Source organism: Neodiprion pinetum, chromosome 7, assembly GCF_021155775.2.
Source record: "Neodiprion pinetum isolate iyNeoPine1 chromosome 7, iyNeoPine1.2, whole genome shotgun sequence".
Classification (NCBI taxonomy): Eukaryota; Metazoa; Arthropoda; class Insecta; order Hymenoptera; family Diprionidae; genus Neodiprion; species Neodiprion pinetum.
Window position 1 is genome coordinate 6,150,473 of NC_060238.1, and position 14,690 is coordinate 6,165,162.

Sequence of the window (14,690 nt, forward strand, 5' to 3'; positions counted from 1 at the left end):
TTTCTAGTATTTGAACCAAATCCGGCAAAAGATGATCATTTACAAGTCCAGTTTCTGATCAATGAAAAGTAATATTATAGTAGATTTTCAACAGACAAAGTGTACCGATTCGTCTACCTTTACATGTACCTTAAGTTTCGATCGATCAAGTACGATGAAAAACTCAAATCGTCACTGATACTGAGTTTCATATCAGCAGTCTTCGATGAATCATTAGAACCTGATGACCATAAGACGGTAAACCTCAACTTATTGACTTATTCGTTTATTCCTGTAACTTAATATTGGTAACTGTTTGAGTCGCCTATGAAACTTGATTGATCGCAACTATCAGGTCTGTATCATTATCCTACCAGAAGTTTTGATCGATTAAGCTCCAACAAAAGCTGAAGTATGAAATCAGCAATACTTACCAAGTTCTTATAAAAACTACCATAGCACAACATTTCTTTGGATCTCGAAGTAACTCTCAATGATTCATTCAGCCCTAAAGACCTCATTGTCAATACAAGTGACGACTTAAATTTTCGATCGTAGGTAGTCGATCGATCAAAACTTTAGGTGTTGCATGTGTCTTATAATGAATAGCAGAGTCCTCCTCTTTCACTTCTTTCGCCTTCACATCCTACTTCGATTCGTTCTAACCATCTTTGCCCACCGATCGGTACGTTTGGACACAGTAGCTGACTCTGCTGCCTTCCACTTCATGATTGCGGATCGGTATGAGTCCCGTTCCTCGGATCAAGATCAACCCGTTCATGATGTTTTTCGCAAACCAGCAGACAGGCGATTCTGCCAACGGCTTTGAGTGCTGATATTTCTCTTCTCCTCATCCTCCCCGGTTGCCGATCAACAATCTACTGTCCGCTCGCTGATGTTCAACGACTGAGAATTCCCCGTCCAAATGAGTTTGACAGAGGTGAGTTTTGGGCGACGAACATGCTCCTCATAGTCCCGGGCTTAGCGCTGCCTCCTTTTCACCAGCTTCTTCCCTTTCTCGTCCCTTGCGACCCTTTTGCACCGTCGCGGCGTCGTGCTGACCGAAACGCGAGTGATAATGACCTTCTCTCCACGGCTATCGTTAAAGGCAACCACTTTTGGTCACGAAAATTACGGAAAACTGTGCAACGTCTGCGGTCTGAATGTCGGTCCGTTTACTCGGTATACACAAATGTGAAAAATACATTATCCAGTGACGGCGCATTGCAAAAAGTTGACGGTGTGGATTACTCTAAAACAATTTTCGTATTCGAGTCAGAACTTGAAAGTCAGATGGTATTGGATTTAAGTCAGAAAATATTCTTTAGAAGTCTGAACCGAATTTTTTTTTTTTTTGTTTTGACTTAATTTTTTTACAGTGCAGTTAGTCAGCTACAACTTGGGTTCGATCGATACTTTTACGACGTAGTGTCTAGTAGCCGAAAACATGTGCAAGCTTGTGGAAATTGTGCTTTCCAGTGAACTATTTTCGCATTGCTGTAAATAGAAATTCTTAAGTTTCCGATTTGGATGATTTCATGCCCTTCGACTAATTTCTCAGCTTGTTCCAAATACAAGATTTCTTCTTGTTCGTATACCAACGGTCGCATCAATACCCGGCTACTTTGGGAAAGACAATATTAAGCTCCATTTTTTCCCGATGATCATCGATTGAAATCAATGTAGAAAAACGACCTGCTAAGTTATACTAAATTTCTATACTTCTAATAAAACCGAAATCAAAAAATCACCGGAAATACAATTTAACCTTACTTTTTTTTTCTCAGATTTCGGCACGTAGAATACGAAGCTTCACTTTAGTCGCAATTTGAATCTGTCATGCATTTCCTCGTCATGACTTTTCAAAAATTGGTTATTTGCCAACCTAGAGCCGGAAAATGCCCTGACAAAATGGCGGCACATCTTTTTTCACACCCTCTGCAAGCATAACGCATCGACGAATCGAACCCTGTATGCGTATCATCTACACCACATATATATACGTCGTGTCGTTGATACGACTGCTTGGTAAAAATATTTCACTCATGAATAAGCTCGACGTTCCCGTTGTGACGTCAAAAGTTTTACGTTTTGCTCGGCCAACTCTGTTCCGCTTGTGGCGAACGTCGCATTTTCTTTTTTTCCTCCTCGCCCGGTTTTTCTTTGATTTTCTCTCTGTATCCGGAGTGGTAAGTACCCGGTTTTTTTACTATCTCCTTTTTTTTTTTTTTTTTATTCGCGTCGTAAAATCAATGACGTTCTGCCAGCCAACCAGACCGCCAATTAAAAACTATGCTGCTTTACCGGAATTGGACCTACCGTGTTGGATACACGAAGCATTCGCGTCGTAGATTCTGAACATCAAATTATGCTCTTCAAGCGTGAGTTGTAATTAAACGTTGATAGACGGTGCAGGTTGTTTCGCATTGCACGTTATTAACTTGAAAAGTACGGGAATACAGTCGTTTCCAAAAAACATGAAATTTGGTCGAATTTTGAAGTCACATCTTACATTTAATTTCTCCAAAATTTTCATCTGTGTAAATTTCTACTGAAATATTTCGATCGAGAGTTTCAATTTTCAAAAGATTGACCAAGCTGTGGCAAAATCTGTCGTACGATTGTACGAACAGTAAAAAGTCCGGAAGAATCGCAGGAATTTTTTATCGCGATAAAAACTTTCACAAAAACGATTCAAAAGCATTGCTATTCCTTTTGCGATTCGTTCCTTTGAAGCGAAAGCCACGAGAATACTAACAGATTTTTCCATTGTGTAATTCATCAGAAACCTATTGTTAAGGCACGTAAGCTTCAGTCGTTATATTTGACAGGTGTAGGTATAACCCAGAGATGCGAAAGCCCGATACGTTGATTCATGGGCAAAGTTAATCCCTCGGCACTAGCCGAAAGCTTCGAAATGCGGATTTACATCTGCATGGATGTTAACACAAACGAAAGTTCCGCCAAGTAAACTCGGCTGTTGATACGAACCGATAATTTCGCGACGATGAATAACAACAACACTGCCTGCGTATAAATATTTGCAGTGATAGTACATATTCACATGCCTATTGCATAAATATTTTGAATAGATATAACCAAATATGTAAATAATTACTATTTACTTGTCAATAGTAGATACACACTGAGAGAAATTTTTAGTTCCGGTTACCGCTCAGTCTTTAATTATTTTCAGTTTTTACCATAATCGAAAAATATAGTTCTAGGTAGAAAATGAAAATTAGTGTTCTAGCTGTTACCGGAAAGTCTAGTATCCGTTACTATTCTTTCTCATTACGATCACTGTTGCTATATTTTAATGCTTGTGCAAGAATAAATTGACGCTAAAGCCTTGTTTAGCTAAAAAAGTAGAGTGAACCTCAGAAACTGATTCTGCGTTGCAATTACCAAAAAAGGATCGACAATATCGCAAAATGGTTAGGCGTACCTCGTTTTTTGTAATTCCAACAATATTCAAACAGTTTTTTTTAACGATACCTGTTTTACTGAAATTTTCTAGTTACTGTAACAAATGAAATTTTTCTCAGTGTACGTAAGGGTGTTTCAGAAAAAAAAATTGCCCTTTTCCGCCATGACACCCTCTTAAAAGTTTGTTCAGGTTGCAAGAAAGGTTCTGTGAAAAAAGATGAGCGTTCTATTTTAAGTGGAAGATCGCGCTGATTTGATCTGTTTTTTTCTTCACTTCTTCTTCACATTTTTTTGAACTCATAAAAAAACATTTTCCGACATTTATACTTCACCCAAAGATCAAGAGCCTAAATTAAAAGTTCATATTAAATTATAACTATTTTATGAGATTGATTTAATATAGAAAAAGTCGTTGGATACGATTCTCAAACATCAACCGAAGACTTGATATTACAAGTGTTGATTTTTTTCTCACACAAATTGATAAGCAATTTAAAAAAAAATTATTCAATTCTCGACAGGTACGTCACAAATTAAAAAAAAATCTATAAAAGTGAAAAATCTAATAAGCTCGATCTTCCACGTAACGTAGAACGCTCATATTTTTACAGAATCTTTTGTCTTTGAACCCGAACAAACTTATCACCTGATGCAATGGTCGAAAACAGCAAATTACTTTTTTCCCGAATCACCTTACTAGGTACAAATGCTTTGAGCGTTGCAAGCAGGCTAATTCGCGCACTTTTTTTTTATTTTTTCTTCATTCTTTTCACTCTTCTTTCGTTTCTCGTTTCATTCATTTTCTCTATTTTCCCTTTTATCGCTTCATCAGCGTCAGTCTCTCCGAAATTAAGCGGGGGAAACACAGCCCCAGAAGCAATGACGGCATGAGTATGGCACGTATAAAGCCAGCCCTCTCTCTCTCTCTCTCTCTCTCTCTCTCTCTCCCTCCCCCTTGAGAAAAGCCCGGTTCCTGAAACCCGTCACTCCGTCCTCAAGAATATAACACCATCGTGCTAGTTGCTCGTTACAACGGAGTCAAGAATAATTATTACGCGATATACCTAAGTAATTGCGATGCGTGATGTGTGAGTGTGTTTTGTATATATATGCATCTGTGCGTGTATAATTATACATATACATGTACCTATAATACGTAGACACGATTATTATCAACCCGTTCATCTTGAAGTTGATGCTTCAGTTCGCGGGGCGAATTGTTTCATCTTAAGCCTCTGGCATACATATAATAATAATAATAATAACAATAATAATAATAATAATAATAATACAACACACAGCGGAAACATTCAACAATTTCATAAATTAATATCTACCATCACTGAGAGAAATTTTTGGTTCCGGTTACCGTTCAGTCCTTAACTATTTTCATTTTTTGCCACGATCGAAAAATATATTTCTGGGTAGAAAATGAAAATTAGTTTTCTAGCTGTTACCGGAAAGTCTAGTATCCGTTACTATTCATTCTCATTACGATCACTGTTGCTATATTTTCTTGCAACCGTTGCGAAAATTTAATGCTTGCGCAAGAATAAATTGACGTTAAAGCCTTGTTTAACTAAAAAAGTAGAGTAAACCTCAGAAACTGATTTTGCGTTGTAATTACCAAAAAAGGATCGACAATATCGCAAAATGGTTAGGCGTACCTCGTTTTTCGTAATTCCAACAATATTCGAACAGTTTTTTCAACGACACCTGTTTTACTGAATTTTTCTTGTTACTGTAACGAATGAAACTTTTCTCAGTGATTAACGCTGTTTTGTTATTTTTAAATTCTCATAGGATTTGACGAGGAACTCAAACATTCGCTGGCCAAAATGGACGGTTATCGTCCACCCTGACTTTCTCACTTATCGGTGTCTCGGGAACGGTGTAAAAACTTTTGCTTCTAAAATCGATCGGGTCAACTTATCATGGCTGTAAAAAGATGGGAAAAATTTTCATTTTGCTATAAAAAAAATTCATCAGAATCGTAAAAATATCGATAATTTTGTCATGAAATTTATTCCCGTACCTTGAGATTAAAAATAACTGTGCGAAGAAAAATTCCAGCTGATTTCTGTACGTACTTTGTGAATAATATCGAGTTACGCCGTCTGCAAACCCGTTGTTTCAATCAACAATAAAATTATCACGCATCAATTTTCACTCTCTGTTTTTCTTCACGGAATATATTTATATGCACGTAATTTCGCAGTGAATAAGATTCATCGCTCATCGGAAAAAAACTTTTGTGCGAAATTTAAGCCTATCTTGAAAAACAAAACTAGATCAACGGTATCGTCTCAATTTTCCTCTCGCAAACTGAGCAAAACTCTGAAAAAGTTTCCGAACACAATCGAATCGTGCAAAAAAAAATATTTTGACAAAATGCTGAGGGTGAAAGAAATAGAGAAAAAAAAACAAAAAAAAAACAACGCGATCATTTTCACCTTCGATAATTTTTATTTATTTGAGAATAAAAATCTTTCCGACGTTGATCATTTTCTCGGCATGAATTGCGATCGATAAATTAGGTGTGCGAAGAAGAAAAAAAAAAAAATCTCTCAACTTACCGTGTCATTTAAATTCCGCGGAGCGATAATTAATTATTGCAATGTCTCCCTGCAGTTGAGGTTTCGGTTGTCTCGTTTAGCTTTTCAAAATATCACGATGCCGGCCCTCCAGGTAGGTCGCATCCCACCAGCAGCACGGAAAGCGAACTAAGTAATTAATGACTCTTATTCAACCGAGCGGAGGATGCAACGCTGCAGCTGCAGAGCTCTGGGAAAAATGAATTCAAAAGCCTCGTTGCCTCGGGGTGCAGTTGAGCACGTGCCTGGATGCAGGGCGCGTTTATCCGACGAGACGGAATTAATATTCCGGCACATATCACCGCGGTGCGCATGCATTTTCGCTATCCGACCTTACAACGGGACACAAAGACAACTTACGGAGCCGATAACGGCCGAATTACCAAACTGATTGTGAGAGAAATTTTTAGTTCCGGTTACCGCTCGGTCCTTAACTATTTTCATTTTTTACCACGATTGAAAAATATTGTTCTAGGTAGAAAATGAAAACTAGTTTTCTAGCTGTCGCCGGAAAGTCTACCCATTTTACTAAAATTATCTAATAACTGTAACAAATGAAATTTCACCTAGTGTGAAAGTTTAAGATACTGACTAATTTCAGTCGTTGACGAAAAAAAAAAAAAAAAATTTGAGTAGCTTTTTGGGAGAATTTGGCTGACGATGAGAAACTTTCAATGTTACGGTTCCAGTCTGGATTTTAACCAATATGGAATTTGACGTTCGTTCGGAGTGATGGATTCCGATATGATTACAGAGGATTTAAATTCTGGGTGTTAAATTTCAACCCTCACTCCAGTTAAGGTCACACACTCTCTAATTAATAGGGATCATCATCAATGGGACTATTTACTCGTATCAGGAAACTTTCGCTGATGTGTATTCAGAGATTTTGTATACAGAGCGTAAAACAGTATTAATAAATTAAATTACAAGTGGAGATACGAAAACTTGTGACGAAGATTCGTAAGGTACGGAAAAAGTTTCGGTTAAGCAATTTTGTCGAAAGAATTATATTCCTTTGATAATTAAAAATCTAAGTGAACTCGGATTTTATGTAACTGATGGAAGAGCTTAACTGTATTAAAAAATTTGAAAATATTCCGCATATTCTTGAACCATTTTTCAAATCCGCTTGATTTGAATTGATGACAATTTATTCTCTACCGCGGCAAACTGTCCGTATAAATCGCCTGTGATTTATGTATTTTCTTTGCCGCTTCCGATCAATCAAAGTTCAATCACAATTACCGTCGTTTGTAAAATGGTTATAAAATGTATGAAAAATGTCCTCATACCCTTATTCGGAAGTAAGGATGAGCTTCTTTAGTTTAAATCGACCGTTTCATGTAAGCCGATTACTTTCTGCATATTGAAAGCATAGTTTTCATATCATAATAAAGGCGATTAACTTCAACAACTGTACTTAAAAAACTTTTGCTCCGTGATATTTTTGCTTTAAACATTTTTCGACGCGACTCACCCGCCTTAGTTTTTATAATTATACTAGATATATTACTAGAGTTCACAAATTGTATGCATGAGAATATTAGTCTCGTTTTTCCTAATTCCAGCAGTATTCGATCAGTTTTTTTTAACGATACCTGTTTTACTCAATTTTTCTAGTTACTAGAGCAAATGAAATTTTTCTCATTGCATGATTATAACCAAAAACTGATAGTTCTTAGCTACATTTAGAATTTTCTCTGTTACTCTGTTAGCGCACTAAATTTTTATTCACTGTCAATCCGACCGCTAACGAGTAAAGAAATAAGTCAACCAAAACGACTCAATTCAAAATCGAGCAGAGACCATAATGTTAAAAAAAAGTCTAATACACCGCAGAATCGGGATTCGTATTTTTTCCACGTCTCTCAATCACAGTTAACCAATCATATATAACCGTTTTAGCGAAATACCGTTCATCTTTTTTAACAACATCGTTGATACCTTCCTGTAATCGATACGAAGCGAATAGCGCATTGTTTTAATGATTGTCAAGGTATAAGGTGGAGGAAATTAAACGGCGGAACGCGTAGCGTGGAATAAAATTAAAAACCTCGACGTTCCGACGAGTCAAAGGATTCCGATGAGAAATATTGCCAGTTTCGTAACTCCATTCGATTTTTTAAAGCTTAAAGCACTCTGTAATCATGCACGGAGAAAAATTTCATTTGTTACGGTAAGTAGAAAAATTCAGTAAAACAGGTATCGTTACAAAAAACTGTTTGAATATTGTTGGAATAACGATGCACGTTCAGAAAAAATCGTTACTTGGATCTTCAGGATTTTCCAAAATTCAGCTGGTAGATGATGACAAAGAAGATATGTTCATATATTCAAAAGACAGCTCCTTGAAAGTCGTTCTAAAATTGTAGAATAATGATTTTTTCCACGATGTTTCGTTGCGTTAACGTTACTAACTTTCCATCTCCTATATATTCTAAGTAGATAAACAAATTTTATATACGTATTTTTTGAAACACTGATTCTACGGTTTAAGGGATGAAAATGACCCCGCGGTTTTATCCCCGAAGAATAAGGGATGCGATCTTTGAGGGTTAAACACAGTGGAATTTATCCTTCATTTATAGTGAGTAGTATTCAATTGTTTAAAAAACGGAAAAAAAACATCACGTCATTATCGAGAAATCGTAAGAAATCGATTTTCGGGGTTCATAATTTTCATGAAAGTGAATTCATGCGTATAAAATTTTACACATAACGCGCCTCGAATAAGTTTTATGAATTTATGTACCATCAGAGACAAATAAATCAATTGAACGGATGTATAATGATGAATCCTACAAAAAAATTAAAACATATAAAAAAAAAAAAAACGTTCAAAAAAATAATATAGACGTGCCGGCTTAATTCTTATTGACATTGCAAATTATATGTTTGCGCATCGTTATTGATATCGGAAATCATCTGACATTCTACACATGTTAATTTTCTGATGAAAATATTTCGCGGTTAGCTGATTCAACATGATAGAATAGAAATGACGATCAGAAAATTAAGCAACGATCATTGAGTTTGATTTTTCATATACTTGCAGAAAAATAATAATTTCAGCTGCACGGCTGCGATTAGTTGAACTTCGGTCAGACACTTTTTCAGGCCTATTTCTCTGGCATGATTTCCCAATTTTAGCAATGAATATTAAATTTGCAATTGTTAAACAAAACGATTTCGTGACTTGAAAAAATTACTATGTACAATCATATTGAATCTCCGACGGTAAAATATTATACGAATAAGCGGACGACAATCGATGTAAAAAATATAAAAAAAAACACTTTCACTGTCATGAAATGAAGTTTGGAATTATTTTCAACAAATGACAAGGTATTTTTAAATTATTTCACGATGACGCCACGAAACAAATCATTCAATTAGTTATCTATAATTCACCGCGCATTAGAATGCTAAAAATTTGCTTTTACCAAAATCGAAATTTCCTTCAGAATACTCTTGAAACAATGGGAAAAAATATTGGAGAAAGACAATCGATGGTTGTGGAGGAATTTGACGTTACGAAAGTGACAAAAATAAAACTATTATTGTTTTACAAAAAATTTTAGCAAAAATCTAAATGTCGACAGATACAATTTCGCTGTCCACCCAATTTGCAATTCGCGTAATAAACGGTCGGTTCATGCCTGCAGTTGAGTAGCAGCACGGCACTTTTTTATCTCTGCCCCTCAGCGTTTTACGATCTTTTCAATCCGCACTGGGCAAAGTAAAAAACAAAAAAAAGAATAAAAAAAAAACAACATGGAATACAAATGAGGCGAATCAAACAGAAGCAAATAAAATATGTGAAGTTAAATTCGATTTTTAATCACTTTGTAATTGTAACGATTTTGTAAGTCCTAAAAACCTGTGTCAGTTTTTTTTTTTCTTTTTTTTTTAGATTGCTATTGCAGGTATTTTTACTCTGCGCCCGATATCTGATATTCGAAATCTACGAATAAATAGATAAAACTGTGTATACGTGACCGATTGACGATGCGGGAGTAATCGTTTCACGTATTGGTTCGACGATTCGCATCCTGTGTACTTTTAATCTCGGCCGAAATCGTACGCCTGATTCGTTCGCTTGGCTATATGCAAGAGAATAAAAATTATTTCAATCGAAAAAGAAGGGATTATAAATTAATACGAGGACGAAAAGTAATAAAAATCGATTCATAACCGTAGAGAGAAAACTATTCTACTCGGTGTTGTATTTTTCAAACATTGAAAACACATCACACATCAACCGAATTATGCCGATTGTATTTTACTTGTATTGTTCATTACAGTCATAGAATATTGTGATATCATAATAATTACACTGACTGAAATGATGCAAAAATTTATTTGTATAAAGTTATTCGTATTTAAGGTGAAGGGTAACTTTGTGAATGTAATTGTTTGAAAAATTAAAAACAGCACAGAATACTTTTCAAACTGGTTTCCATACCTTCAAAGTATATTCCACTCCCCTTATCGCGCAATGCCTTTCACGTCGATTTTCTTCCGAAGTATTATTTTGCAAGAAACTAGAAAACGATTCGAAATCGAACCTCAATTGTTACTGTAAAATAACGATGGTTGTATAGTTTGAAACTAAATACATATTGCAAAATTCTCCAAGAGCGACAAACACCCTTGAGAAATATTCGATTTTGAAAATCTGAAGAATAAAATCGCCTTCGAGCTGCAGCTGTAATCAAAGTGTTAAATTGTTACCGACTTGACCTGAGTAGAAATTTGATTCGGCTGTGTGCCAAGAAGCGCAAGTCGGCCACAGTTGTTATAATTCGTAGTTGACGATCAGTAACTTATGAAAACTATTCTTCCTGAAACTAGAAGAAAAGCTAGCACGCGAATAAAGGTTAAAAAGAAAATTTCATTACCAACTGCGTGGTACGAAATAACGATTTTTATTAATTAGGCGGAGCAAAAGTCACAGAGATCGAATATTTTTACGGATATTAGATGCGACGAGTCGTTTCTTAATTGATTATTTCTATTAATTGTACAGTCGGTAAGATCGGTATCTTTTTTGACAATTGTAGTTTCTTTTTGTAGATTTCACTCTTCTCCGAGATTCCTGCACTTTTTCAATAAAAAAAAGCCTGCGCGAAAGAGCTTGGCTGAAAAAATTTTTCACTACTGGCTCAACGACGTTGAAATTTCGAAAATAGCCTTTTTCGAGAATTTCAAAATAAAGATATCCTCAAATCTTTCGATGGCTTATGTTTTGTACAACGAAACAAAAGTTTTTGTAAAACTTCAGATGCGTGCAATTTTTTTTTTTTCAATACCGAAAAATCTGTGTCCGAATCCGAAATTTGGAAAAACTAATTTTTTTTTTACTTTCAAATGTTGAAATATTTCACTGTTCTTTATTTCTCTTCTTGGTTTATAGTGAACAAGAGCTCACGCGAAACCGGAAGAATGTGAGCTAATACTAATCACTGTCTCGTCAAATTATTATTCAATTTTTTATCAAGACTTGAGTAAAATCCTTATAACCTGACGTTTATTGGTTTTTTAAAAATATTTTCACTTAAAAATGAGCCTTGTGCACTGAAAAAAAAATCACACGTGTCTCAGATTTGACGGAAACTTTTGTTTCCTCACACAAAACGTAACCGCCAGAGGATTTAAGGATATCTCAATTTTAAAATTCCCGAAAACAGGCTTTTTTCGAAATTTCAACGTTGCTGAGGGGGTCGCAAAAATTTTTCCTCCAGTCCTTTCACGTGAGCTATTTTTTAGTGAAAGAGTGCAAAAATCCCGTAGAAGAGCAACATTCAAAAGAAGACCCATTTCTGAACGGCACTAATGCGCATATTTAGGGATTTATTTTTACAATAATTGTTAACCCTGACATTTTATTTTACAACACGGTGTCTATGTTGTGTATAAATCAAGTTCATCAACAATTAAAAAGAAAGTGGTATCAAAATTTTGACCTTTCATTAACACCGAATTGTGTTAAAAATTTATATCAAGTATATTAATCCAATAATCCTTTGATGCGGTTTATTTTAATTAAACTCGTAAAGTTTAAGGGGTTAAAATTAATCTCCGAAAAGTTTTGTTCCATTCTCTCGTTTTATCCACGCGTATAATGCCTGAGAAAAAAAGAAATGAAAAAACAAAAAAAATAAATAAATAAATAAATAAATAAAGGGAACGTATAAAACTGCGTTAAATCACTACTTTGAAATTTTTCAACCATTTAGTTCAGCAAATTACCGAAAGATCAAAAAATTACCTTAGCTCCACAAGTAAATAGGCTATACCGTAACAAAGGAGTAAAAAAAACAAAACACAAAATATGCATAAAACATTTTTAAAAGTTGCGCGAAAATCAGCGATTGAAAAATTCATCAAACTCCGATCCTCCGATAATTATGTAGTTGCATTTCCGTGTCGGAAGAATAAAAAATTCATGTTCCGGAAATTGATGCGTGTGATCATTACACGTATACACCCGAAGTCATCGAACCTTGTTCAAATGCGTAGGCCGGAAGGGTCAGCTGCAAGAGGTTCATTCGTTCATGCAGAAACAGCTGCAGGGTGACGAGGCGTGACGAGATAGCAGCAGACAGTAAGTCGAGTTTGGGGAAACTTTGAAACAACGGTTATAATCGCGTTGAATATTCGATACCGGAAGAACGAATTCATTCGGACGAAGTCGAGGATTTTTTTGGTACACGAGATGAAGTCCGAACGACTTCCGTACGATGAGAAAAATTTCATTTGTTGCGGTAACTAGAAAAATTGAGTGAAACAGGTATCCTTGAAAAAAAAAACTGTTTGAATATTGTTGGAATAACGAAAAACGAGGTACGCCTAAACATTTTGCGCTATCGTCGATCCTTTTTTGGTTATTGCAACGCAAAATCAGTTTGTGAGGTTTGCTCTACATTTTTACTTAAACAAGGCTTTAACGTCAATTTATTCTTGCACAAGCATTAAATTTTCGCAACGTTTGCAAGAAAATATAGCAGCAGTGATCGTAATGAGAAAGAATAGTAACGGATACTAGACTTTCCGGTAACGGCTAAAAAACTAGTTTTCATTTTCTACCTAGAACGATATTTTTCGATCGTGGTAAAAAACTGAAAATAGTTAAATACTGAGCGGTAACCGGAACTAAAAATTTCTCTCGGCGATAGTCTTTCACCTACTTATATTAACACAGTTTTTCACGGGGCCGCGTCGCGTTGCGAGACGGGCTAATTGGCACCCCGCGATACTGATTTAATGAAAAAACTTGGCACCCCTGTAGAGTTTGAAGATTACCGATGATAAAGAGCTACAGGGTATAAATAATCGCCTGAGGGGCGGAGGGATGATATTTAAAGTATTAATTATAAGAAGACGGCTGATTACCGGAAAACTGCACGAACCTCATTATTATCCTCGAGGTAAAAACCGGCGGGGGGGGGGGGGGGGGGGGGTTAGATTCGATGTCCAACTTTCTCATTCACCTTACTTTAATTATCATATGTTTAAAAACTGCCGTTCACTTCACGGAACAAGTAATTTACGTACCTACGCGTTCACAAAAACAATCACTGATAAATTTTACAAGTTTAATTTAAAATGAAATTACAAATTTAATAAGAATAAAAAACGAAACAAAAAAAAAAAAATAAAAAAAATAAAAAAAAAAGAAAAAAAAATTCTAACCGATCATTTTTCAGAAGCGAAACTTTAATTTTTTTTTTCACAAAACTACCACCCGGTTTACAATTGCTTCTTTTTTTTTTTTTAATTTTTTTTTTATAATAATCCAACTGTGCACTGTTTAGCCAAGTTTTCACCTCTCGCCATGTTCCGACCCACGGGTTATCAAATGTCAAAAGTTCGCACGCATCGAGGGAGGGAAAAAAAAAAATTTCCAACTACACACACTCGAACACTTTGAGATTCGCAGTTGCGCGGAATCTTTGGACGAACGGGGGCTTTGGATTTATGATTTTCGAGATTTGGTATTTTTGTACGTTTGTATTTTCACTGATATGCGACGGTGGGATGCGCCGTCGCCCCGTCCGTCGAAGGGCGTCGCGACGCTTCGAAAATTTCAGAACGGCGTCCGCGTAGCGACTGACGCCCGGCACCACCACCACCCTCCTCCACGCCCCCCCCCCCCCCCCCGTCGACGGCGGCGTCGCCGACGAACCCCCCTCTTCTCTTTTGCGGCGCAGGCGTCCGGCCCTAGATTTCGTTTCGCTTCCCGATTTTTCGTAATAAAAACGTTTGTCTTCCCGAGTGGCTTCCCGTATACATGATATATCCCGCTCCTCAGTCGGCCCCGCGCACTGCGGACACTCTGAATCAACTTTTCTAGATCCGACGTTTCGACGTTACTCGCACCTCGGTCACGTTTGTTATGGATTACGCATAACCGATTCGCTTATCTGCAAATAACCCATAAATTATACGTGCAATAACATTCGTCGATATCTCACGATTAAACTTCCGGTCAACTTGTTTTCTGCGGGTACGAAATAAAATGCGAGTTCGATTCTGTATATTAATTATTTGACATCACGGGATATTTTTTAAAAAGGGGGGGGGGGGGGGGGGGGGGGGGGGTGGGGTGGGAGGCGAGACTAATTTTATTTCTTAAAAACTGAAAATTCACAATTCAGGTATTTTCGTAAAGCAATGACGGTG

The 14,690-nt window shown here is 36.3% G+C and overlaps 1 protein-coding gene across 13 annotated transcripts in view; it reads right to left on the minus strand.

The window, feature by feature from the left end:
• The window catches only part of LOC124223111 (leucine-rich repeat-containing protein 24), a 128,878-nt gene extending 114,777 nt beyond the window's left edge, over positions 1 to 14,101 (minus strand). For 4 of the 13 annotated variants that reach the window (XM_046634830.2, XM_046634823.2, XM_046634820.2 and 1 more), the window contains exon 1: positions 13,418 to 13,652. The gene's annotated coding sequence lies outside the window, so the exon portion shown is untranslated. Of the gene's footprint in view, positions 1 to 5,984; positions 6,123 to 10,470; positions 10,525 to 13,400; positions 13,653 to 13,700 lie in introns of those variants that run through there. The other 9 variants (XM_046634829.2, XM_046634828.2, XM_069137741.1 and 6 more) reach the window with 5 other exon arrangements.
• Positions 14,102 to 14,690: the final 589 nt, after the last annotated feature.